Here is a 26,824-nt window from a genome sequence, read left to right on the forward strand (position 1 = left end):
AAAATAGGTTATTTCTAGATCTTCAGAATGCAAAACCCCTTTCTGGGTATAAATTAGAAGATATAAAATTCTTTTAAAAAAATCAAGGTTTTTCAATTTTGAAATAGATTACTGTGAGAGTGAAGTCTCTGTCACTAGAAGAATTCAATTAGTCTTTTATGAAATCTCCACCATGCAGTTATGGGAAATGACCATATTTTTTCTCTAAACTTCTCTATAACTATGGGATCTTACAGTCTAATATTTTTTCCCAGAATTCAAAACAATTAATTTGTTATCCTTATTGTGGAATAGTTCTTAGTGACTCACTTCATGAATGCCAGCATACTATGAGGAAATACTAAAGAAAGAACATGTATAAGATTTTATTTCCTATACGTGAACAGGGTTCCAGACTCTAAATCAATAACTATGTAGGAAATCTCTGATTACCCAGCTGTGCTACCTGCCCAAATTCATGGTCAATGTACAAAGCTTCCTTCATCAAACTTATAGTCAAGTATAGAATACAGAGAGGCAAATGGTAATTGGAATACAGAAAAAGAAATGAGGAAATAAGGATGCTGTGAAAATAGAAGGTCATTGAACCCAGGTACAACTGGCATTTGGGAGGTCAGAGCACTGCCCCAGGCTATGCTGCTTAGACTGGCGTGGAAAGGATCAGCAGAACTAGGTCGATGACCATGGGAAGCAGGAAGAGCACCCATCTAGAGGCAGCTGGTGCACAGGCTGGGCAGCTAGAGCTCAAAGATCAGTGTACCTGGAGTACATTGATAAGAAGCAAGTGGCAGAAGAACTGCTCTGCCATTAGATCATGACTGGGCTGAACTTCATCCAAGGAAAAAGGAGACTTTGAAATATTATAACCCCACAATGAACATAAGCAAATGTTAAGAGAAATTGTTTGACTTCTGCCTGGAGAATCAATGGGTCAGATGATAGGAGGTGGGAAATCAATTAAGATACCCTACTACATTAATCTGGGAGAGAGATCATCACTGTGAGTGTGTTAGGAACAGAGGCATGGAAAGAGCTGGACTGGCTCAAAAGGTAGTGACAGTTTGTCAAGAAAAACCATGGACTTCCCTAAGTTCATTTTTTTAATCAATTGAAATATTGGGCCCAAGTACAAGTTTTCTAACTAAAAAGTGGTTACTGTTCTCAATATATTGTAGTTTTCTATATGCCAGCCCGAAACTATTTATCAACCAAATTTACTAACTCTCTTAGGAGTTACTGTCTTTACCAATTACACAGCTTATCTCTCAAAGCATTGGAAAAGCAAGAAAAAAAGGCCTGATTCCAGGACTTATCCAAACCCAGAATCTGAGATGCTCTTTCAGAATGTTTAAATTCAGGGTATTCCCCAAAATGCCATAGAGTCGTTGTCATGTCTTCTGTCCTCGTGTCCAGAAAGGAAGCTATATTGCGTACCCTTGCTTCTTTCTGCAGGGATTCCCAGACCACTGGAGAGATGACCAAAAGAATCACATCATCTCTGCATACTTTTAATGAAGGATGTATAAGTCTTGTGACTGATACAATTTACCATCACATGGCATAAGGCCAACAAAATATGAGGCAAGTTTCCAACAACAGATTTCAGGGACTTCTGAAAACTTGAATTAGAAGCATAAGATTATGGAAATAATTTCCATTGTCAAATTGTGAAGTGGCAAACATTGGGAGCTGTCAGTGTAGTTTTACAATTACAACTTGGCTGAGCTGTTGTAAATAAGCAATTGTAGCCTTTTAAAATACCATCCAAAATTGTGATTTCACCTTCTGACTCCACCTGTCTCCTGTAGCCATTGCCTCTCTCCCAGAACTTCTCACAGCACCTCCTTCCTCAAGCAGCAGCCCTCCTTTGCTATTTCTCTTCACTTTCAAATTTCAGTTTCTCAGCAGATCTGACGGTAGTTTAGACTTACAGGGGAAATGACTATTTTATCTCTTTGGGGCCGTTTGTATTGGGCTCAGAACAACTTTGTTTTCTGGAACAAGTCATCTAGTGGATAATTTACACGAGAGAGGGACAGAGAGCGAGAGAGAGAGAAAGAGAGAGAGAGAGAAAGGCTATGCAAACACGGAGCTCTTCTTGAAAATCAGAATCTGTGATTACCACGATCCCGTATCTAGGATAACGCTAAGTTACAAAGAATATATACAATAAAGTTCCCTGGTTTTTAAAAAGAACAGATTTACTGACTCCAAGGAATTAGTTATTTAATCTTAGGGTTTCACGCTCTGTGGGAAGGAGATCTTTTGAAGGCCCACAAAATAATTCAATCTTGTACCTATATTCTGTATGCACATAAGGTCATCTCTGATTTAAACACACACACACACACACACACACACACACACACACACACACAGACACACACACACACCCTTCAGTTTGACAGGCCTTCTAGGAATGCAGTCCAGGGGATGTGTGAGTGAGTTGTGGGTGTACAGTTTCTACCCATTAGAGAAGGAGGCTCCCTTCTAGATGTTAGGGGAAGGCCAATGTTTAATACAGACAGGACCCAGTTCTCATGAAGACAAGCTAGATAAACATCTAGTTGCATAAACAGACACACTGAAATGTAGGCAATTGTTAATGCAGGGGTGTCTGGAGATTGTGAATCTATTATTGAGTTTGATGAAAGATATGGGAGGTATCCAGTTTAGGGCCTGATTACTGATGTGTCAAGAAGTTAGAAATATAACCACATGTCTAGGGCAGTTTGGAAACAAGAAACAGGGACTGCATGTATTAAACAGGTTACTTAGTGTTAAACAATGTGGCCCCTTTTTTTTATGTGAAGAGAGGTCTGACTGAGAATTTTAAATGCACATTTGTTTTTCAGAAATACATTTTCCTAATGCATATGTGTTTATGTTTTAAGCCACTTAGAATAAAGCTTTACATCCTATAATAAAAAAGGAAACGAACCAGAGGCCTAGGTGATACTGTTGTCAACTGATCAACCTGAGACTTTGTTTTATGTGGGCTTCTGTCTACAACTCCTTATTTCATAAATATGGTAGATCCATTCACATTGATCTCACAACAGCAGTATAACTCTGCCTGAAGGAAGCTCATCTAAGACACATTTTCTCCTTGAGGCATGTCACAGCCTTCCTGTGCTTTGGAACATGAGGCAATATTTCAGGACTGTGCTCAGGGGCCATTTAAACAATGCTATCACCACAAAAACACCAAACTCCCACACATACACACACACACACACACACACACACACACACACACACACACACACAACACACACACACACACACACACACACACACACACACACACACACACAATGTAAGAAAAGGGACACTCAACAGACAGTGAGAAGGACACCTGTTTATAGTATGAGTGAAACAAGAAAGCAGACTGGCTCCTTGTTGGACCTCAGCTGGGAACGTGTGTGTTGGGCAATTTAAATATTTCAGCTCCCTGGGCGTGGCTGCAAATGATGCAAAAGTTCCCTGAGTATTGACTTTTGAGATTATAAATATATTTTACCAAGTAGTAAAGTGGAATTCCCAAATAATGAGGTTCAACTAGATGTGAATAACCTCTGGTCAGACATTGAACATCATGCAACAAAAAGAGACAGGAAACAAAAGGACAGGCTCATTTCCCGGAGGCAGTTTGCAGGCTGGGAAGCAGAGAGAGACAACCCAAAAAGAGTTGGTCTTGCTGAGTTGAGGAGGCAGAGTTCAGTTCACTGAAGCTGACGCGGCTAGAGATTATGAGACAGAATACCAGAGAACAGGGAGAGAGAGAGAGGGAGAGAGAGAGAGACAGAGAATGAGATCCACAGGTCTGTTGAGGAAGCCTCTGAATCTCTGACTGGGTACTAACCTAAGCAGATGTTGGGGAAATCTTTGAAGGAACATCCAAGACTGCATCAGATGACAGGAACAGAAGGAACATCCACATAGCAGTCGACCAAACAATTCTTAAACCTAACCTATGGATGGGAATAATTTGTGATTTCTTGTAGAACTGGAGGCATTAGGCAGAGTTCTGGAAAGTGTGTAGCCACTGTAGTGAACAAAGCTAGCTCAACGGCAGAGACTGCTATGCACCTGCAAATCCCGAACTAGAAAGAAAGCCTTGACAAGATCCAATTAATCTGCAAATAAGTGCATGCCAGTGCAAAATGTATCGCTTCTTAATAAAATGAAACAAAATCCAGCACTCAACAATACAATGTACTATGTATGGTAATCAGTAGGAACTTAGAAGGCATACAAACTGAAACATAGGACTTCTAACAGGAGAAAAAGCAATCAGCAGAAACCGACAAGAAGAGATTATAAGACAAAGATCTGAAACAGCTACTAAAAACATTACAAATACGCTCAAGAATGTAAAGTAAAATATGAACAGAATGAGAAAAAATAATTCAAATAGAACTTTCTGGGATAAAAATTCAAAATTCAGTAGAATTTATACTGTAAACATAATAGACTTTTCAATATTCTTCCTTCGGTAGCTGATAGGACGAGTGGACGAATACATACACAAAATCTGCAGGACTAGAGCACTGTAACTATTAAAGCAATTACACTCATAGTTTAAAAATATTCCACAAAGAAAATTCCAAGTTCAAGTAGCTTAACTGGTGAACTCTATAAAATATGTAAGAAAAATGTTGCCTGGCGTGGTGGCTCACTCCTGTAATCCCAGCACTTTGGGAGGCCAAGGTGGGTGGATCGAGGTCAGGAGATTGAGATCACCCTGGCTAACACAGTGAAAACCCGTCTCTACTAAAAATATAAAAAATTAGCCAGGCATGGTGGCATGCGCCTGTAGTCCCAGCTACTGGGGAGGCTGAGGCAGGAGAATCGCTTGAACCCAGGAGGCGGAGGTTGCAGCAGTGAGTGAAATTGTGCCACTGTGCTCCAGCCTGGGCAACAGAGCAAGACTCTATCTCAAAAAAAAAAAAAAAAAAACACAAGAAAAAAGAAAAAGGTATATGAGGTTTATAGACACTCCTTCAGAAAACACATTTGGAGGGAACACCTCCCAATTTGTTTAATGTAGCTAGCCTTACCCTACTAGGGAAACCAGCAAAAAAGACAAAACAGGAGAAGAAAAGTGCAGACCAATAACATTCAACACATAGGGTACAAAAATGTGTAACAAAATATTAACAAATCAAATGCAGCAATGTATAAAATAAATAGTATAGCATGTCTAAGGTAGCTTTGTACCAGGAATTTAATGTTAGTTTAATATTCAAAAATAAAACAATTTACTACAGAATACAAAGAAATACTGTATGATAATCTCTTAAGTGCATAAAAGCATTGAAGAAAATTCCAACACTTATTCATAATTCTTAGCAAAATATTAATAGAAGAGAACCTCACTAAAATTAGTAAAGCAGTCTTTATATAAAATCTGTAGCTAATATCGTACTTAATAGTGAAATATTGGGTGCTTCTTTCTCTAGGATGGAGAGCAAAGTAATGGTGTTCACTCCTTTCTTCTCTTTTCACAACTGTGCTAGAGGGCTCAGACAGCCAAACAAAGCAATGAACGGACACCAAAGGATACAGATGGTAAAGGAAGAAGTAAAACTTCTGTATCTGGAAACAATGTTAGTGTCTACCTAGAATACACAAGGAATTTTCAAATCAACTATTAAGACTGATAGGTGAGCTTAGCAAGGTCACTGGATACAAAAATCAATTAATTTTCATACATTGGGGAAAAAAACTGAAATTCAGTAAATGATACTATTTATAATAACACAAAAATGAAATTCTTAAATATAAATCTAACAAAATTTACATTGAGACTTACTTATGTACTGAAAACTACAAAACATTCCTGAGAGGAATTAAAGAAGGCCTAATTAAGTAGAGGGATATAACATGTTAATTAAACTGGATATTAAACATTTCTAAGATGTCATCTCCCTAAAATTGATCTATTGATTTAACACAACCACAATCATAATATCATCAGAAAATATGACAAGCTTATTTTAAATTTTTATGGAAACTACTAGAAGTTAGAGTACCTGGAAAAAAATTGAGAAAGAACAAAGCTGGAAAACTTCCAGTACCTACTTTCAAGACTTACTAGAATGCAACAAAGATCAATACAGTGTGGTACTGATGTAAGAATAAACAAATAGACTAATGGAGCAAAACAGTGTCAAGAAACAGACCTGCACTTACATAGTCAATTGATTTTTAAAAATCTTTTGTTTTATGTTCAGGGGTTATGCCCAGGTTTGTTACATGAATAAATTGTGTGTCACAGGGGTTTAGTGTACAGATTATAGTGTACAGATTATTAGTGTACAGATTATCACCCAGGTAATAAGCATATTACCTGATAGGTACTATGGTACACTCCATCCTCAAGTACACATGTATCCATTTGTACTCAACGTTTAGCTCCCACTTCGAAATGAGAATACATGGTATTTGGTTTTCTGTTCTGGTGTTGGTTTGCTAAGGATAATGGCCTCCAGCTGCATCCATGTTGCTATAAAGGACATGATCTCACTTTTTATGGCTGTGTAGTATTCCATGGTGTATATGTACCACATTTTCTTTATCCAGTCTACCATTGATGGGCATTTCGGTTGATTCCATGTCTTTGCTATTGTGAATAGGGCTACAATGAACATACATGTGCATGTGTTTTTATGGTAGAATGATTTATACTCCTTTGGGCATATACCCAACAATGGGATCGCTAGGTTAAATGGTAATAATGTTTGAAGTTCTTTGAGAAATTACCACATTGCTTTCCATAGTGGTTGAACTAATTTACATTCCCACCAGCAGTGCATAAGCATTCCCTTTTCTCCATAACCTTGCTAGTATCTGTTATTTTTTGACTTTTTAATAGTAGTCATTCTGATTGATGTGAGACAGTACTTCATTATCGTTTTGATTGGTATTTATCTAATGATTAGTGATGTTGAACCTTTTGTCATATGCTTGTTGGCCACCTGTATGTCTTCTTTTGAAAAGTGTCTGTTCATGTCTTTGGCCACTTTTTAATGGGGTTGTTTTTTGCTTGTTAATTTGTTTAAGTTCCTTTTAAATTCTGGATATTAGATCTCTATCAGGTGTACAGTTTGCAAATATTTTCTCCCATTTTGTAGGTTGTCTATTTAGTCTGTTGAGTTTCTTTTGCTGCACAGAAGCTCTTTAGTTTAACTGGGTCCCACTTGTCAGTTTTTGTTTTTGTTGCAATTGCTTTTGGCATCTTTGTCATGAAATATTTGCCAAGACCCATGTCCAGAATAGAGTTTCCTAGGTTGTCCTCCAGGGTTTTTATAGCTTTAGATTTCACATTTAAGTTTTTAATCCATCTTGAGTTGATTTTTGTTTATGGTATAAGGAAGGGGTTCAGTTTTAATCTTTTGCATATGGCTAGCCAGTTATCCCAACACAATTTACTGAGTAGGGAGTCCTTTCCCCATTGCTTGTTTGTGTTGACTTTGTCAAAGATCAGATGCTTGTAGGTGTGTGGCTTTATTTCTGGACTCTCCATTCTGTTCCATTGGTCTATGTGTCTGTTTTCATGATTTGACATGGACTTTAAAGTACTTCAACAGAGAAAGAGAAGTATTTCAGTAAATAATACTGGAACAACTGAGTATCTATATGCGCAAAAAAAAGAAAAGGAAAGAAAAAAATCTCAAATATTACTTTTTGCCAGAAAAACTAAAAACATCAATAAATAAATCATAAGTCATGCTATTGTGATTGATCATATACCTAAATGTAAGAGCTAAAACTATGAGACTTCTATAAGAAAACATGAGAAAATGTTGGGGATCTTGAGTTAGATAATGATTTCTCATAGGACACAAAAAGCTACTGCTGGCCAGACACGGTGGTTCATGCCTGTAATCCCAGCATTTTAGGAGGCCGAAGCGGGTGGATGGCCTGAGGTCAGGAGTTTGAGACCAGCTTGGCCAACATGGTGAGACCCCGTCTATACTAAAAATACAAAAAAATTAGCCAAATGTAGTGCCGAGCACCTGTAATCCCAGCTACTCAGGAGGCCGAGGCAGAAGAATCGCTTGAACTGGGAAGCCAGAGGTTGCTGTGAGCCTAGATTGCACCACTGCCCTCCAGTCAGGGCAACAGAACAAGACTCTGTCTCAAAAAAAAAATAAATTTAAAAAGCTAGTACTTATATTAAAACATTCATAAATTGGACTTTAGCAAAATTAAAACCTTTGCACTGTAGAAGACAATGCTGAGAAAATGGAAAATGCAAGGCACAGATGTGGAGAAAATATTTGCAAAAATATGCACCTGAGAATGGACTTGTATCCAGACTATATAAGAACACTGTTAATGGAAAAATGACTCTGACACATGCTAAAACAGTGAGGAAGACTTTATTCAGGATGATTGTAATAAGTGTCAGAATTATCATAATGGGGAGAGAGATCAGGCTCAACTCTGAATACAAACAAGACAGCAGATATTACAGCCAATGGGCAGAGTGAGGGCTCAGTGGATGGACAAAGATTAAGAGGAGGCACCATAATCATGGGTAGGGGGTTTCTAGCTAAAGGCAGACTAAGGGCTCAAATATTAAGGATCTGGAATGAGACATGTGATCAGGTATCACGAGTGGAGGATTCTCTCTAAACTGACTCAGCAGGATTCCTGGTAAACTAGGCAGGCCAAAACCTGGGCTAAATTGGGATACAACTAAACTGGGCATGCCAAAAACAGGGGCCAAGGAAGAGGCTAAGAGGAAAAGAGAGTACAGGGGAGCCTGTCTAAAGTTTGGTCAAGGAGAGAGTTTTGTCAAAACTTACAATTCAATATTAAGAAGACAAGTAATTGGGAGGCCAAGATGGGAAGATTGCTTGAGCCCAGATAATCAAGACAAGCCTGGGCAACATGGTGAGACACCCATCTCTACCAAAAAAAAAAAAAAATTAGGCATGATGGTGTGCACCTGTAGCCCCAGCTACTTAGGAGGCTGAAGCAGGAGGATCGCTTTAGCTCAAGAAATGAGGCAGCAATGAGTTATGATGGTGCCACTGCACTCCAACCTAGGTGACAGAGCAAGATCTAGTCTCAAAAAAAAAAAAAAAAAAGAAAGAAAGAAAAGAAAAAAAGGAAAATTAACCAGTTTTTTAAAAAAAAAGATGTGAACAGAAACTTAAAAAAAGAAAGTACAACATGTCAAGTAAGAACATAAAAAAGATGTTCAACATCATCATTCCTTAAAAAATGTAAATTAAGCCCACAAGGAGATAACCACTTTATACATGCTAGAGTGGGATTAAGTATTGGACATAGATGTGGAGCAACTGCGACACTCATACTGTGCTTTTGGAAGTGCAAAGCGGTAGCCAATAGGCAAAATATTTTGTCAGTTTCTTAAAAAATTAAACATATGGCTGGGCGCGGTGGCTCACACTTGTGATCCCAGCACTTTGGGAGGCCGAGGCGGGCGGATCACGAGGTCAGGAGATCGAGACCACGGTGAAACTCTGTCTCTACTAAAAATACAAAAAATTAGCCGGGCGTGGTGGTGGGCACCTGTAGTCCCAGCTACTCGGAGAGGCTGAGGCAGGAGAATGGCATGAACCCGGGAGGCAGAGCTTGCAGTGAGCCGAGATTGCACCACTGCACTCCAGCCTGGGCGACAGAGCGAGACACTGTCTCAAAAAAAAAAAAAAAATTAAACATATACTTATTCTGTGGCCTAGCAATCCCACACCTAGATGTTGACCAACTATGTTCGCACAAAGAAATACTCATTTATGTTTAAGGTAGCTTTATTAGCCCAATTCTGGAAACGACCTGAATACCCATGGACTGGTGAATGGATAAATGCATTGTGGCAGTGTATCCACAAAACAGAATACTATGCAACAAGGAAAAGGAATCCATTTGTTTGAAGACAATTCTCCATGGGGTTTCTACATGTCTTATGACAGCTTTTGTCTGGGACTATCTTTTCTTGGATGTTTGTATGAAAAACAGCCTGTGAGGACAGACAGAGTGACTGTACTGTGGCACTCTGTTTCCTGACTAAATGTCTTCCTCTTAACCTTAACGCTAGGTAGATTCAATGGCAGCCCCTTATCAGCCTGGTGGAATGATAAACCCAGGCTTCCTCAGTTATGACACAGACCCTATGAGTGTGCCACATTTCAGGGCTACTTGGGGACTTGGAGGACAAAGGGAACATGATGAAACACACGCTTCCTCTGGGTCATGAGCAACAAAGTCCCTCATCTCTGACCCAATGATCTAGTGTCTTCTGCCAGAATCCATGAAACAGTGGCAGGCTCACTTGTCAGCATGTGAGCAGGGTAAAATTTCAAACCCTTCGCAGTCCTGTGCAGAACTACAGATAAATGCAATGGCATGGATGAATTTCAAAAGTATGCTCTGTTTTTGTCATGTTTGTCAAAGATCAGATGGTAGTAGATGTGTGGTATTATTTCTCAGGGCTCTGTTCTGTTCCATTGGTCTATATCTGTTTTGGTACCAGTACCATGCTGTTTTGGTTACTGTAGCCTTGTAGTATAGTTTGAAGTCAGGTAGCGTGATGCCTCCAGCTTTGTTCTTTTGGCTTAGGATTGTCTTGGCAATGTGGGCTCTTTTTTGGTTCCATATGAACTTTAAAGTAGTTTTTTCCAATTCTGTGAAGAAAGTCATTGGTAGCTTGATGGGGATGGCATTAAATCTATAAATTACCTTGGGCAGTATGGCCATTTTCATGATATTGATTTTTCCTATCCATGAGCATGGAATGTTCTTCCATTTGTTTGTGTCTTCTTTTATTTCGTTGAGCAGTGGTTTGTAGTTCTCCTTGAAAAATGGGATGTAATTAAACTAAAGAGCTTCTGCACAGCAAAAGAAACTACCATCAAAGTGAACAGGCAACCTACAGAATAGGAGAAAATTTTTGCAATCTACTCATGTGACAAAGGGCTAATATCCAGAATCTACAAAGAACTCAAACAAATTTACAAGAAAAAAACAACCCTATCAAAAAGTGGGTGAAGGATATGAACAGACACTTCTCAAAAGAAGACATTTATGCAGTCAACAGACACATGAAAAAATATTTGTCATCACTGACCATCAGAGAAATGCAAACCAAAACTACAATGAGATACCATCTCACACCAGTTAGAATGGCGATCATTAAAAAATCAGGGAACAACAGGTGCTGAAGATGATGTGGAGAAATAGGAACATTTTTACACTGTTGGTGGGACTGTAAACTAGTTCAACCATTGTGGAAGTCAGTGTGGCGATTCCTCAGGGATCTAGAACTAGAAATACCATTTGATCCAGCCATCCCATTACTGGGTAGATACCCAAAGGATTATAAATCATGCTGCTATAAAGACACATGCACACGTATGTTTATTGTGGCACTATTCACAATAGCAAAGACTTGGAACCAACCCAAATGTCCATCAATGATAGACTGGATTAAGAAAATGTGGCACATATACACCATGGAATACTATGCAGCCATAAAAAAGGATGGGTTCATGTCCTTTGTAGGGACATGGATGAAGCTGGAAACCGTCATTCTCAGCAAACTATTGCAAGGACAAAAAAACAAACACTGCATGTTCTCACTCATAGGTGGGCACTGAACAATGAGAACACTTGGACACAGGAAGGGGAACATCACACACCAGGGCCTGTTGTGGGGTGGGGGTGGGGAGGGATAGCATTAGAAGATATACCTAATGTAAATGATGAGTTAATGGGTGCAGCACACCAACATGGCACATGTATACATATGTAACAAACCTACACGTTGTGCACATGTACCCTAGAACTTAAAGTATATATATATAAAAAGTATGCTCTGTGATAGAAGCCACATAAATGACTATGTACTGTATGCTCCCTCTACTATGAAAATCTAGAAAAGGACAAACAGTAGTGATGAGGAACAGATCAGTGGTTCCCTAGGTCAGGGGTGAAGCAGAAGGATTGGCTACAAAAGGGCAGGAAGGAATTTTTAGGGGTGAAGGAAATATTCTATATCTTGCTGGTGCTGGTAGTTATGCAGCTCTATTTTTTTTCATCAAAACTCATCTAACTATACACTTAAAGTGGTGAACTTTATTATCTTTAATTTATACTTTAATACATTTGACAAAAATATTAACAAAGATAAAGCTAGAATATCAATCTTGATATTCTGAATTAACTTTTACCATATCTTATGCTTTTTCGCTCCATTTTGGATCAACTTCTAATTCATCCCCCAAACTCAATGTTAAGTATTAAGATAAGTTAAATAGAGTAAAACATATGAGCATTATGTACATATTTTTGAGGACACATCCATTTTGAAAATATCTATCCTTCTATAGATGCTCTTTAAATCAGCTTTCTCTTTGGCAATTTAATTTTAAGCACAACTTGGGTGGGTGGGAATTTCAAACTCAGTCACTTTGGGTTTTGTTTCTCTATCTTCACAATATTTTTTTAATCCACATGTGCAAAGTAGAGCAGAACCTAAAAAAAGAATTCTTCGATCTCTGGACCATATTGATCACTTCTGCTAGGTCTCTTGTGCAAGCCTGCAGGGCCCAGCACTCCTGCTGATACTGTAGGACATTGGCCACTGGAATTTTTGCTGAGGCTGAGTCCAAGTGTCTTGGGACCACCCTTCCTAGATGCATCACGTGGCCAACCCTTGTGGACCAGCACATAAAAGTGGTGTAGCGTAGAAACCCAGGTGTTCAACACTTGAGGAACCCGCAGACATCGGCCCTCATTCTGGTCTTGGGAACGTCGCCTCTCTCTCCTGCTGTCACCTCCTATCCTTCAAAAGCACGCCCTCTTTTTCACTCCCATACACTTTACATAATGTGTATATGATTTCACAGGAAGATAAACACTTTTTATGCCCTATTAATGTGTAAGAGGCAAAGAAATAAAAGGTCCTGAAAGTTTTCTTGAAGTGGAGAAATCAAAATATAGAAAAAAGTACAAATAGCTTTTATTCTTAATTCAATGGGAATGAAAAGAAAGTAAATGTTAACATCTCAAAAACTTTTCCCACCACATTCTCATAGTTTCTATTTTGGTCTTCAATAAGACAACTTACTGGATCTGAATTCTTGGTCCTAGGTCCTGGTACATTTCTCTGAAACCTTCTCATTACGTAATTCCTGAATTAAGTATTCCTTTTCCCGCCCCATGAATTGTATATTGTAAGAGGAATAAATTATTTTGATTTTGTAACATTGCAAAGCCAAGTATGCAGAGATTAGAAGATTCTTGAAAAATTAGAAGTATTTTAAGATATATTTGGTTAACAGAATAACTCAAGCTTCCTTCTCAAACTTGGCATTTGCTCATCCTTCACAAACCACGGCTCTTAAATTATACACTCTGCATAACAGTCGTGGTTATAATTGATGGTCAATCACAGCAGACCAAAACAGATCTGCCCAAACAACGTATTGCATTCAAGGCATTCTTCTCTGTTTATGACAAACAGAACTTGTGGCTGCATATGACCATTTCTGAGTGTTCCCATATATTGATATTGATTTAAAAAATAGTTTTTAAAGACAGCTACAGTAATAGTAATGCAATATAATTTGATTTTACGTGGCATACTTAGAAACTAAATTATAGTAACGCTACTTTTAATTTGTGGGGTAGAGAAGCTATGTGCAACTTTCCAAATAAAACCAATAGACCAAATCCTGCCACAAGATCTTGGCTTCTCTCGATACAGTGCCAACTCTCCAGCACATGGCTCCTTTTAGGGTGGCACTGATAATGAGACGTGTCAAATTCTACCAATGGAACATTATCAGAAGAAAACCCATGCTATGATTGGATGACAGTGGTCTGCCTCTGTGTCTGTAACTTTTTATGGCTCATATACAAATGGCAATATGATGTTAGAGAGAATATATGAGTGGAACTTAGAAAAGCTGAGTGCTGAGATGGGGCCACCCACCGGCTAGCTGTGGACTTCGCAAGTCTCTGCACTCTCCATGACCTTATTTTTCTCATCTGTAGAAGTAGAGGATAAGACTAGAAAATGCCCAAGCTTCCTTCCAATGCTAAAACTATGAGGAACAAAATGATTAATGGTTTCATTTAGTCAATTACTATCCTTACCTTAGAATAATACATTTACCACTATAATAAAAACAATTTATTATATATTTATCTTAATAAGTGTGGTCAAGAATTTACAGAATCATGATTGTTATGTCTTCGAGGTTGGGATTGCCTATATAAGGGTAATAACAAACATGATAAGACAGGCATCGTTCTAGCATTTTACATATATAAACTCATTTAATCCTCAGAACCACCCTGTAAGGTAGTCAGTATTGTTACCACTCTTTTACAGATAAACAAAAATATTATAATAAACCTTCCCATTAGAAAGTAGACCCGCCGAACATATGATGCTTTATTGGTATTACCTTAGGACCCTCACATTCCCCTCCTGCCCAACCCACCCCAGCCTCAGCCCTCTTCCTGACTCTTCACACAGCCCCAACAGATAGAGTGATCCCTTGCATCACTAAAACTCAGGTGGAGGTGCACTTGGACAGTGACTAAAATTCAGATGAGAGATGGAGATTATTGGTAGAGATTTTAGAATTCTCAGCTTCCCGGGAGGTTTCAGATCCTGGTTATTGATAAACGCTACCAAATGGAACATACACATAAGAAAAGAGGAAAGCCAAGGCAGGAAACACCAACAATTGCCAAGTGGAAAAAAGAAGAGTGTGCAGATGGTCATCTTCATCACTAATGTCTGCTTTCCATCCACTCCCAGGAAGAGGCCTGTCTTTCCCTGCACTAGGGGAGTAGGCTTGGTTATATGACTAGCTTTGGCCAATGAAATGAGGTGGCAGAAGCTTCAGGGCCAGATTCATTCTTTGCTGGGTTTACTTTTTCCTCTGCCACCGTGACCAGCACGGTTCAGAGAGGCTGCCCTGGTTGAGGGGCTACCAGACAAAAATGAGACAACACAATAAATATACAGCATAACGGAAATCAGTCTTTGTTCTCTTAAGCTACTGAGATATTAATACATTGAGGAGAATAAGGAGGAGGGCCCAGAAAGGCACATGCTGAACAAGTAGACAGCAGTGCCACCAAAGTCTAAATCAGAGCATGGGGAGAAAAGTCAAGAGCGTCAAATGCTAAAAGAGGTAGAGTTACAGGACAATGGGACCCTCTATTTGATCTTATTGAAAGCACTTTCAATGCAAGAGTAGGGACTACAGCCAGACTGCAGTGGTTAGTGTCAGTGCGAACGCAAGGAAATGAAAATAGTAATGCAGAGAATTCTTTTTAAAAATTAAAGGATTAAGAGAGAGAAGGTTACATAGGGAGATAGAGGGAGAGTTGAGTAACACTCAGTTGCACAGGGGAAGTGGCAGGACATCCCATATTGACTGGACAAGCATCCTAAGGAGCTGGGGCAATTAGGAGTATGACGTGCAACCATGAAAAATGATGGGGTTACCTGTGTCCATGTGTAGTCCACAATAAATTATTTTTTTTCTGAGCACACATCTCTCTTCCAGTGAGTTACGTAAATTCGTAAATGCTCCCCTGATACCCAGGTAACGCTCTCATATTTTTTAATGGGCTTATAGATAGACACATGTGTGCACAGACACATGAGGCTATAAGGTAATAAGTATGGTATGATATAAATATATTTGCTTTTTTTGATATCTCAATTAAAATTGAGTCCAAGAGGATCTTAAGCCACAAGCCAGTTCTCAGCCTGGAGTTTGAATCCACATTACAAAATTCAGTATTTTGTGCCGTGGGTGAAGTTAATTAACATCTTTGAGCTTCTATTTATTACCTAACCTTAACCAACACACACATACACACACATACGCACACGCACACGTACACACACATTGTAATTATATAGTCCAATTAAAAAATTTAAAGCATATTAATTTACATGTAATCCTCACGTTTTGGGAGGCTAAGGTCAAGAGGATCATTTGAGGCCAGGAGTTCAAGACCAGCTTGGGCAACACAGACCCCATTTCTAAAAAAAATTCAGCCAGGCATGGTGGTACACATCTGATGTCCCAGCTACTCAGGAGGCTGAAGCAAGAGGATCACTTGAGCCTAGGAGTTTGAGGGTACAGTGAGCTATGACTGAGACCCTGCACTGCAGCCCGGGTGACAGAGTGAGATCCTATCTAGAAAAGCAAAATAAAATAAAATAAAATCATTTGTTTATTGTTTCTAGAAGGTAGAAAACAAGGGAAGAAACTTACTGAAAATGCAAGTGATACTGGACACAGGCAGCAATCAGTGGTAAAGACTCCTAACCCGGCAAGTGTCCAAAGAAAACACATGGAAGGGAATAAATGGGCCAGTTTTTAAAATTCCTTAATTGAAAGCTCAGATAAAACATGATGAAAAATTGTTCTTATAATTATTATGCTAACATTATTATAATCATTATAGATTGCAAATCTCCAGTAACAATTTCTAAGTTTTATGGCATTCTTCATTTTTCTAAAAACTATTATATGACTAATTCTAAATATATGCGAATTTAAGAAACTTTTCATGTAAAGTGTCCGATTCCTGAAATATATGCAATCAAAGATGAGGAGAACAACAGCTTCTTAAACTTGCCAAATGTATATGATATATCTTAATGGTTGAGAACTGAAACTGACTCTTAAATTATTTTGTTGCAATGTCCCAAAGATTATCATTAAAATTTGAATTTAATAATAGCTACAACAGTGTTTTGGACACTGCATATGTCATAGAATCATTACAATAATTTTAATGGGGAGGGACTTCAGAAATTATTCAGTCCCTTGCACAGTAAGTTACTGAGGCCTAGAAAGAGTAAATGACTTAGTCAAAGTCATGCATCTTAGAAAAAAAATCCATTAGCATCAAATTTGAGATAAATGACTACAAATAATAGTTCTAATATTCTTATAGTCTCATTAATGTGCATCTCATAAGTGGGCTGCATTTATAGTCCAGCTGTAGTTTTCAATTATAGCTTTTTCAGTTCAGTCCCTTGAGCTTAAGAGTTGATTCAGATTCACATTAAAGATTACACCCTTTTGTTCTGTGATATTCCCTCCTTTTGACAGGCATGAGTCCCTCACAGATGTAACAGGGGAATGCGTACATTTGATGCATTGAGAAGGGGGCTCTTATGTCACCCAATTTTTATTGGATCATAATTGATAGATGATTATTTTAAGAAATGGCACAATAATTAAACATACATGTAACTAAACTTACCCACCAGTACACAAAGCAGTGAAGAAGCAAACAGAGTGGGTGGAGGCCTAAGGGGACCACCATAAATGAGTCCCCAAAGTTTTCTTGCAGAAAGCATAAAAAGGAGAATGCATATAGCCATAAAAATCTCTGCTGAAATGTCTGCAGAGACATTTAGAAATATATGCCTATATACATTCTCTTTTTTACAGTTTCTGTAAGCAAAACTTACATTAATAAAACATATTCAACATATTTGCTCTCCTCTAAATTCATCCAAAGCGTGAAACTCCAATTACAAAGAACTATTTTTTTTTCTTAAACATTATAAAGGGTAGCCAGTATAGAAATGGGAGGTGACAAGATGGCATTTGATCTACCAGTCCATCCTCTGAAAAGGAAAATGTCCAGAAAGAAGTCATTGAAGGTGTGTGTGTGTCCTTTGTTACTTAGAGTATATTTCACTCCAAATGAAATGAAATGCTGAGGCTCATAGGCTGCTCGAGTGTCCCTCATAGACGCCAATTAGCACTGGTGCCCAGTGGCAGCCCGGCTGAAGCGCCGTCTACAGGTGCTCACCCATTACACACAGCGGGAAGTTGCATTGCTCTAAAACCACAAGCCACTGCTTTGATGGTTCAGGAGACCTTGGCCTTTTAAACGTATAAACAACCTTTCTTTTCTAATCTGGGCCATTAGAGGGAAATGCTGTGAAAGCCTGTATTCTGAAATAACCAGGTTTGCTCAGAGTCATGACAGTTTTCAATCTTGCTGCCTGTAATAGAAGAATAGCATTCAACTAAAAATAACATGGGTGCGGGATGTGCCTTGGGCACCTACTGAGGCCTACAGGGTTTCAGATTAATTTGAAATTGAGCAAAGGTGGATTTTTCTCTCTGCTTTGGCCCTTTTGTGGGTGTTGTAATCATGGGGAAAATTTGTCCACCTAATGAGCTCTAGGCACAGAAAGAAGAGAAACTGTAGTCAAGATGAAAACACTCATCAGACAAGCCTATGGCTTTTCTTTTCTAAATTATAATTATAATTATTAATAAGCATTTATTGATTCTGTGCCATTCCTTGGTAATAGTTATTTTCATCTACAAAATACTCATGTGCAATCAAGTACTATAATTAAAATAAATGAATAAATAATTATGGATGGTGTTTCAACACTTTGAAAGGTGCTAATAAATTAAAGACAGGCTAAAAGAACCATATTTTGCATACCTTAGGACACAGAAAAGTTTATCCTAGTCAATGCAGTTGTAAGTTTTAGATTCATTTTAATTCTTTTGGGGGCAATTGATTGAACTGGTAAGATGCTAATTCAAACATTCCAATAAGTCTTTGAATGTTCTAAAAACTCGTGAAATTTCAGATGTTATAACCATCTTTCACAAATCAGAGCTATATCTTAATTCTCATGTCACTCTCAGGTGTTCCACTTTATAACATCTGCACCTACCAGAGCCTTGGCTCTGTGTATGCTGATAAACGAGAACAAAAAAAGAGGCCACCCTATGTCCTCCTGAAAACAGAATGAAGCGTAACTCAAAACATGACTTTTAGGTTTGGGTACAGATTGAGGATTCAGGAAGAGAGGAAAGGAGACAACACAGAATAAGAGTATGCAAAAGGAAACCTATATCTTTCGGCTAAATATGAAACTTTGATACCCTTCCTCCCCATAATTCAAAGCAAGCTCTTTCTTGGGCAGGACAATGGGAGAACGAAGGGTGGCCCTAGTAGATCAGGAAAACGAATTAGCAGTGCATGAGACATAATGGATGAATCTACAGGGAAAAGTACTCCTGCTGTCTAGGTCCAAACATCCATTAAGTGGAAAGGTAGATATTTCGTAGCTTTATTGAGGTGGCCATTTTAGTACTGGTCATTTCATTTGTTAGTTCCCCTTTTAGAAACTCTCTCTCTTCAAAAGAGAAATGTCAAAAGAATCTAGGACACCAAAGGGGCTAATATATGTAATTTGTTTTATGACATTTAATATACTACTGCAGATGGCTTGAGATTTTAAGAATATATTCAAAGATGACTCCTCAATGTATGTTATAGAAAATGTTTACCTAAATGCTTAGAAAATAAAATGGCCTAATTAACTGAGAGCTAAACATAAAACTGTTTTGCTTGTGTCATGGTGGATAAATCTTTCTCCAACACTAATGAATACATAGTGCAATGTCTTAATCGTCTTTGCATATATGGAGTTCAGTACTGTACTGGCAAACACCACGTACTTGATAATAGTATGTTGAGTTAAGTAATGTTAAGTAATTAAATCTTTCTGTTAAATAAGATTTGTGAAATGCCCGAGAATACATACCTACTTACATTTTCATATTTTATACACTAGAAAAGATTTCATATCTAAATCTGACTTTTTCCATATCATTATTTATTCTTATAACAACCCCTATAAGTAGGAAGGATAAGTTTTACTATTCTATTTCGTATCTGTTGATCACATACATTCATACAAGTAGTCATTTGCACTGATTTTATAATGAGAAGACTTTTGACATTAGCTTATTTGTTTCATTATTTCCATTTTCCTTCTAAATTTGATCAAAGAAAACACAGGCCAGTTAACTGACAGCCCTCACTATTTCCTTCTAGTTGAGAGTTTACTGTGCATACCACCCACATGCACACACTCTAACTACAATAGTAATTCTAGAACTTTTCGGTCTCAGGTTCCCTTAACATTCCCAAGAATTATTAAGGACCACGAGCTTGAGTTTATGCAGGTCATATCAAGCAATATTTAAATATTAGAAATTAAAGTGGATAATTTTAAAAAATTGCAGTAATGCATTTAAGAATAAGAACAATAAATGCATTCTACATTAACATAAATGTTATTAAAAATAACTATATTCTTCAAAACCAAAAAATAGTAAGATGTGTGATACTGCTTTACATCTTTACAAATCTCTTAATGCCTTGCTTAATGGAAGACACCTAGGTTCTCATATCTGTTTCTGTATTCAATCTGTGGTCAAATATCCTTTTGTTTCAAACATAGGAAGAAAACCCAGCTTCACACATATATGTATATATATGTAATTTTAACAGGGAAGAACATCTTAATTGCCTATTAAAAATTCTGTATGAAAATTCTTCTTTGAAATTGCTCTAAAACATGACAAATGGTAGTTTTTTTAATGTTAATTGAAAAGTGGGACTGAAACCTTTTCAATTAGCTTTTTCTCTCCCATATTAAACTGCAATGGTCTATCTTACGCTTTGAAGACATCTGTTAACTTACAAATAATTCTGTAACATCATTCATTTGCAATTTGGAAAATGTTGCTTTGCTAAGTTATACAGATCTTCCAAATGTTGACATATTTCACTATTTAATATTTAAAAATTACGGTTGTTAATATTGCCACTGATCTCATCAAAATAGTATTGGGAAGCTATGAAGCTCACAGTGGCAGATACAATTTTTCCAAAATTTTAATTTTCACTTGGAATCTTTAAGTTCATGATTGGACACAAATACTGTCAGTTGGTTTTCTTAAGTAACAGGCTTATTTTTTTAGTGCCTCCCCCAAATGGCCAAGAAATACTCTAGTGGAATAACCATAGTTTACCTATCAAGTCAGTTTCTAGAGTAAAATAATGTTCTATGTTAAAAATAAACTGGCTAGTTCAGCTGACAACTCAGTCACTCAAATGCTTTTCCTGAAGAAAACCATCATTCTGCTAGGGCAGCATATGTGTTTTATGGGTAATTTCCATTTGATCAAACAGAATAGTACAAAGATGTACAGCCAAGGGTTGAGATTTCAATAAAATTTATAATTTTTGCTGGTTTGTCAAAGACGTTTGTAAATGAACCAGGCTTTTTACCCCCTTGAGTATGTGATGGTGAAAATGCAATGAGTACTATGACGGTTTGGTGCTGCTGCCCCAATTCTTGCTTAGGATCATGCCTCCGTTTTCCTACATTGCTTTTGTATCATCATTACAAATGTCAGCACAGTGAAAAATACAAATTAAAGTTTTATATTATTGTAAAGATAGTTTTGACCTGATGGAACCACTGTAAAGGGCTCTGCAGACCACATTTGGAGAACCACTGGTCTACAAAAACAAAAAAGTCATCATGAAGGCAACATAACGTAGTTGAAAGAATTTGCAATCGTATTGACCTGAATTTGAGGCCCAGCAGTGTTTATAACTACTTAGGTAACTTGGGATGTGTTTCTAAATATTCTTAGACTTAGTCATTTCATCTGTCAAATGGAATTGCAAATGTAACCGATAGAAGGGGTTGGTAAACCACTACCCATCAGTCAAAGCACCTGCACCACTTCTATTTTAGGCTCAGTGACAGTGATTCAATCTGGATTTACTGTGAATCTTCATAATTTTTAGTACTATGCCATTTAAAAATATAAATGCATATTTCGAAGCTAGACAAAAGAGAGAAAAATGAGACTCTATCTTCTAGAGGTGTGTTGTTTATTACAGTTCTTACTAGTTACTTGTGGCTATTGAACAGTTGAAATGTGAATAGTTTGAATTGAGATGTGCTTTTTGGGAGAAGCTAATATTTCCATAAAGCTCTGTGTGTGTTGCTTTCTTATCCTTTCAATTTGAGGAACTCTGTTTAGCATTTCTTGTAGAGCATGTCTAATGATAATAAATTCTCTCCACTTTTGATTATCTTGGAAAGTCTTAATTTCTCCTTTGTATTTGCAGGACAGTTTTGCTGAATAAAATATTCTTCAAGGATTTTTTTTCTTCCCACACCTGGAATATATTATCCACTCCCACTGGCATGCAAAGTTTATCCTGAGAAAGCCACTGGTAATCTCATGGAAGTTCATTGTATAGGATTAATTGCTTCTTTTCTTGATGCTTTCAAGAATGTCTCTTCATTGAGTTTAAGCAGTTTGATTATAATGTCTTGTGGTGTGGTTCTTGTTGAATTTATCCAAATTGAAATTTCTTGAGCTTCTTAAATCTGTGTATTTGTTTCTTTTTTCTTTGCCTGCCTGCCTGCCTGCCTTCCTTCCTTCCTTCCTTCCTTCCTTCCTTCCTTCCTTCCTTCCTTCCTTCCTTCCCTTTTTTTTTTTTTTTTTTTTACAGAGTTTCACTCTTGTCTCCCAGGCTGGAGTGCAATGGCACATTCTCGGCTCACTGCAACCTCTGCCTCTCAGGTTCAAGCCATTCTCCTGCCTCAGCCTCCCGAGTAGCTGAGATTACAGGCACCTGCCACCACACCCGGCTAATTTTTTTGTCTTTTTAGTAGAGATGGGGTTTCACCATGTTGGTCAGGCTGGTCTTGAACTCCTGTCTTCAGGTGATCCACCTGCCTTGCCCTCCCAAAGTGCTCGGATTACAGGCATGAGTGACCACGCCCAGCCTGTGTATTTGTTTCTTTCCTCAGATTTGGGAAGTCTGTGATCAATATTTCTTCAAATAAGCTCTGTGTCCCTTTGTTTTTCCCCTTTCCAAGACTCCCATAAAGTGTATACTGTCCCATAAGAACCTTTGGTTGTCTTTGGCTTTTTTCATTCATATATCCTTTTCCTTCTCTAATTCAATGATTTTATATGACCTGTCATTAAGCTTGCTGATTCTTCTGCCTAATCAATCTGCTGTTGAACCCTTCTAATAAATTTTTTTTGTGTCAGTTATTTTATTTTTCAGCTCTAGAATTATGGTTTGGTTCATTTTTCTAGTTTCTATCTCTGTTGATATTTTCATTTTGTTCATAAGACATTTTTCTGATTTCATTTAGATATTTATCTGTGTTCTTTTTTTTAGCTAATTGAACATCAATTTGACAGTGATTTAAAATTTTTTGTCAGGCAGCTCGTGAATCTCTGTTTCTTTATGAATCTTTCTGGAGTTTTATTCTGTTCCTTTGACTGGGCCACATTTCCCTGTTTCTTTGTATGCTTTGTAATTTTTCACCTGGAGTGGGGTGTTTGAAGAAACAAACCACCTCTCCCTATCTTTCTGTACTGGCTTCCTGCAGGAAAAGACCACGAATCAGCCCAGTTGACAGTTTTAAGATCTCTCAAACCTTGCCTGATCTCTTTTAAACCCTGAAGTGTGCCTGTGGAACTACAGCCCTAGTGTGCTGCCTGCTGACTTCTGTTGTCAGCGGCTTCCAAACTCTGACACTAGTCCCATCAACACAAGTCAGGCAAGTCCCTCAGACTGCCCCCAGACAAGGCAGAATGGTGGATACATGGTCTACACTTTTGTTTCCTTCTCCTTGTATGAGGGTATTTCCTCTAGTTTATTTTGTACTGTGCCATGTAAGGGAAGGAGCACGAACAGGAATAGCAAGTGACATGAACTTTTCTATCCCTTTCATTGGAATACCTTCTTGATTTTACAGTGGCCTGGTTGCTCTAGCTTCTCAACTGGTCCCTGGAGTTCCCACAGAGGTATTCTGATCCATATTTATTAACTCAGTGTTTTTGTGTGAGTCAGGAGGGCCTGTAGCTTCCTACTTCACCATCTTGCTGACATCATCCCTTCACCATTTATTTTTGTAAATCAAGTTTTATTGGAATACATCCATATTCATTGATTCATCCAGGGTCTATGGCTGTTTTTGTACTGCAGTTGCAGGGTTGTGCAGTTGTGACAGAAACTGTCTGTCCTGCAAAATTTAGATATCTGGCCACTCACGGAGAAAGTTGTCAGTGCTTGACAAATATGGTAGACTTCTCATCTCATCCAAAGTAAAAGCGCCAGTCTTTTCCATGCACCACAAAGCCTTCTAAAGTCTGGTTTATATTATGTTTATGACCATATTATTTACTCTCCTCCAGTTTACTCTGTCCACCCTAAGCCACACAAGTATTCCTGTTCTTCCAGGCGTACTCCTACCTCAGGCCCTTGGAACATGCTGTCCCACTTCCTGGGATGCCCTTTCCGCAAATATCTGTGGCTAGCTAGCTCCAATGCCTTTAGATCTTTACTCAATTAAAGTAAAGTGACTAGCCACCAAATCTTCTCAGTGACTAGCCACCAAATCAAAATTTCAAGTCCCATTCTTTATATTTTATGTCTTCTTCTGTGCTTTATTTTTCCCCCTCAATACTATTTATTTATTATCTTTCCCACTCTCTTTTTAAAAAGTTTTCTATCTCTCCCTCTAGAATGCAAAAAGGATGCTTACATGTTTATTTTACTATGGTATTCCTAACAATAAAAAACACTGTTTGGTGTATAGTAGGTGCTACCAAAAATATTGAAGTAATGAATGAATTAATGTGAAAATCATCCATGTCATTAAAGCGGATGGAAAATAATTAGGTTACTTATTTACTATGTGCTTAATAAAAAGACACCTTACATAAAAAGAGGTTCACTACATACGGGAGCATGTGAAAGCCCAGGAAAAGCACAAATTTAATGTTAAGTTTTACTTCGTTTTGAAGTAAAGGTACTCATGTATCCTATTCACAATTTCAAATCCTGTAATCACAGCCCTATAAAATGGAGGAAATTTATTTGGGTTTCTCTTTTTATTTATCCAAAATTAAGAGCTTAACACAAATGGGTAAAATAAAATCTAACCAAAGGCTGTAATTTAATTATATTATGTAATTTGGATATGATCTTTCTTTTGTTTTCTGCACTTTCTAATGCTGTCTTTGGCATCTGAAATGGTTGGATTTGTTAGGATTTTTGAGAGTTTCAACAAAGCAATGAACATTCGATTCTTTTTTCTCAAAATATCACAGTGTTCACAGCTGAGCTCCAAGTCCACATCCTGTAATCCATTTACCTCAGATCTCAGAGGGCCAACTATGTTATGTGTGGCTTCTCTTATAGCCCAGCCATTAAACTTCAATAGGTTTTTCCATTCTTTTTTAATTATATGGTACAGGTTTAATTTCTTTTTAATTTTTTATGCACCTTGGATTCTGTAAGAACAGCGTCACTTCTAAGGTGTATCCATCCTCTCTTTTTATAAAGAGAACATATTTTTATAAAGGAGAAGAAGTATTCAAAATTACACTTGGCATTTGGAGCACAGCAAAAGGTAGCTGTGGTCCTGTTTTATTGTACAACAATCATGTAAACTCCAGCTGTCAAGTCGTCTGATCAGTTCTTCAATAGGAAAAAGGGGCTCAGCTAAATCCTGCCCACATGCTGATGTACACCCGCCTAATAACTGTGTTTTTTCCTCTTTATGAATTTCATTTACAATTACTCTGGGACTTTCAAGGAATATCTTGAAAGAAAGACGTGACTAGAATTGCTGAGTAATTTTATTTTCTGTTTGCAGTGATGGGGGCGTGAAGAGAATACAATCTGTTTTAATTTATACTGAAGCAAAGTGATGAAACTCATTGGCTGCTCCCGGAGTAGTTTTCCAACTTAGTCCACAAAAGTCTTCCCTGTCTTTGAATGTCTGCAATAAAGATCTGTTGCAGACTGATCTTAATCCATCGACAGAGGATAGCAGACAAATAGACCTAGAGGATGACAGCTTTGCGAATTATTACTAAAGAAATTCTCATTAACTGAAACACAGAAACATAGAGCTCAAATCATTTGCTCAAGATTCTCCAGCATCTGTTACTTTTTCTCCCGAAAGCGGGCATCAGAAGCCAGTTCTTGAAAATTCCAATTCAGGTCCAGCTCCTTGGATTCTACACACACACACACACACACACACACACACACACACACACACACACACGACAAAAATATTTTTATCATAGGAGTGAGAAATGAACTAGAAAAGAAAGTATTGCTGCTTCTGCTGCTACTATTACTGTTGTTACTATTATTAAGGGATAAATATTCTGAAGGGAAAAATCTTCATATCCCCCCAAATTGAGAACATCTTCAGATAAAAGACTCAAGTCTTGTTCACTTTTGTATACACAGAGGCTGCCATATGTGACCCATAGTAGGTGGTGAGTACATGTGAATGGATGATGCATTTTTAAAATTATTACAAACTTAGGAAATATAGCCAAATTCAGATTCAGTAGGGATGTTTTACTTTTTTCCATCATGCATTTGTCTTCCTGATTTATCACAAAACATTTTCTATGGATTTTATAGGTTCTAACCCAACTAAGTTGTTGCCTGGGCTCAGATTATGAGCATTTTTATCATTAATGTTGTCATGCAATTATTTTACCGATATTCATTAAACTGGGCTCAGCAAGAGAGTGAAGCAAGCTTTTCACTTACAAATTATTCTTAAAGGAAGTGGGGTGATATTTATGTAGGAGCCAAAGCCACGTACATATAGCCTATAAATAAAGAAATCCATGTCAGTATAAGAGATTACTACAGGTAGAGATAAATAAGCAATTGGAAAGACACTTAATATATTATTTGGACAATTCTTTTCAAAGAATTCATCAAACTATCCACCTATTTAAAAGGCAGTATTATTTAGTTTCATTTAGCTAAAATAATTTTAGATTATGAAATCTGACTAAAGCAGTAAGGCTGACTTCACAAAAAAAAAATTCATCTTGTTATTTTTCATTTAGACTACAAAGGTTTGGATGCAATACTCTTATTCCCA

The sequence above is a fragment of the Hylobates moloch genome, unplaced genomic scaffold (genome assembly GCF_009828535.3).
Source record: "Hylobates moloch isolate HMO894 unplaced genomic scaffold, HMol_V3 SCAFFOLD_3, whole genome shotgun sequence".
NCBI lineage: Eukaryota > Metazoa > Chordata > Mammalia > Primates > Hylobatidae > Hylobates > Hylobates moloch.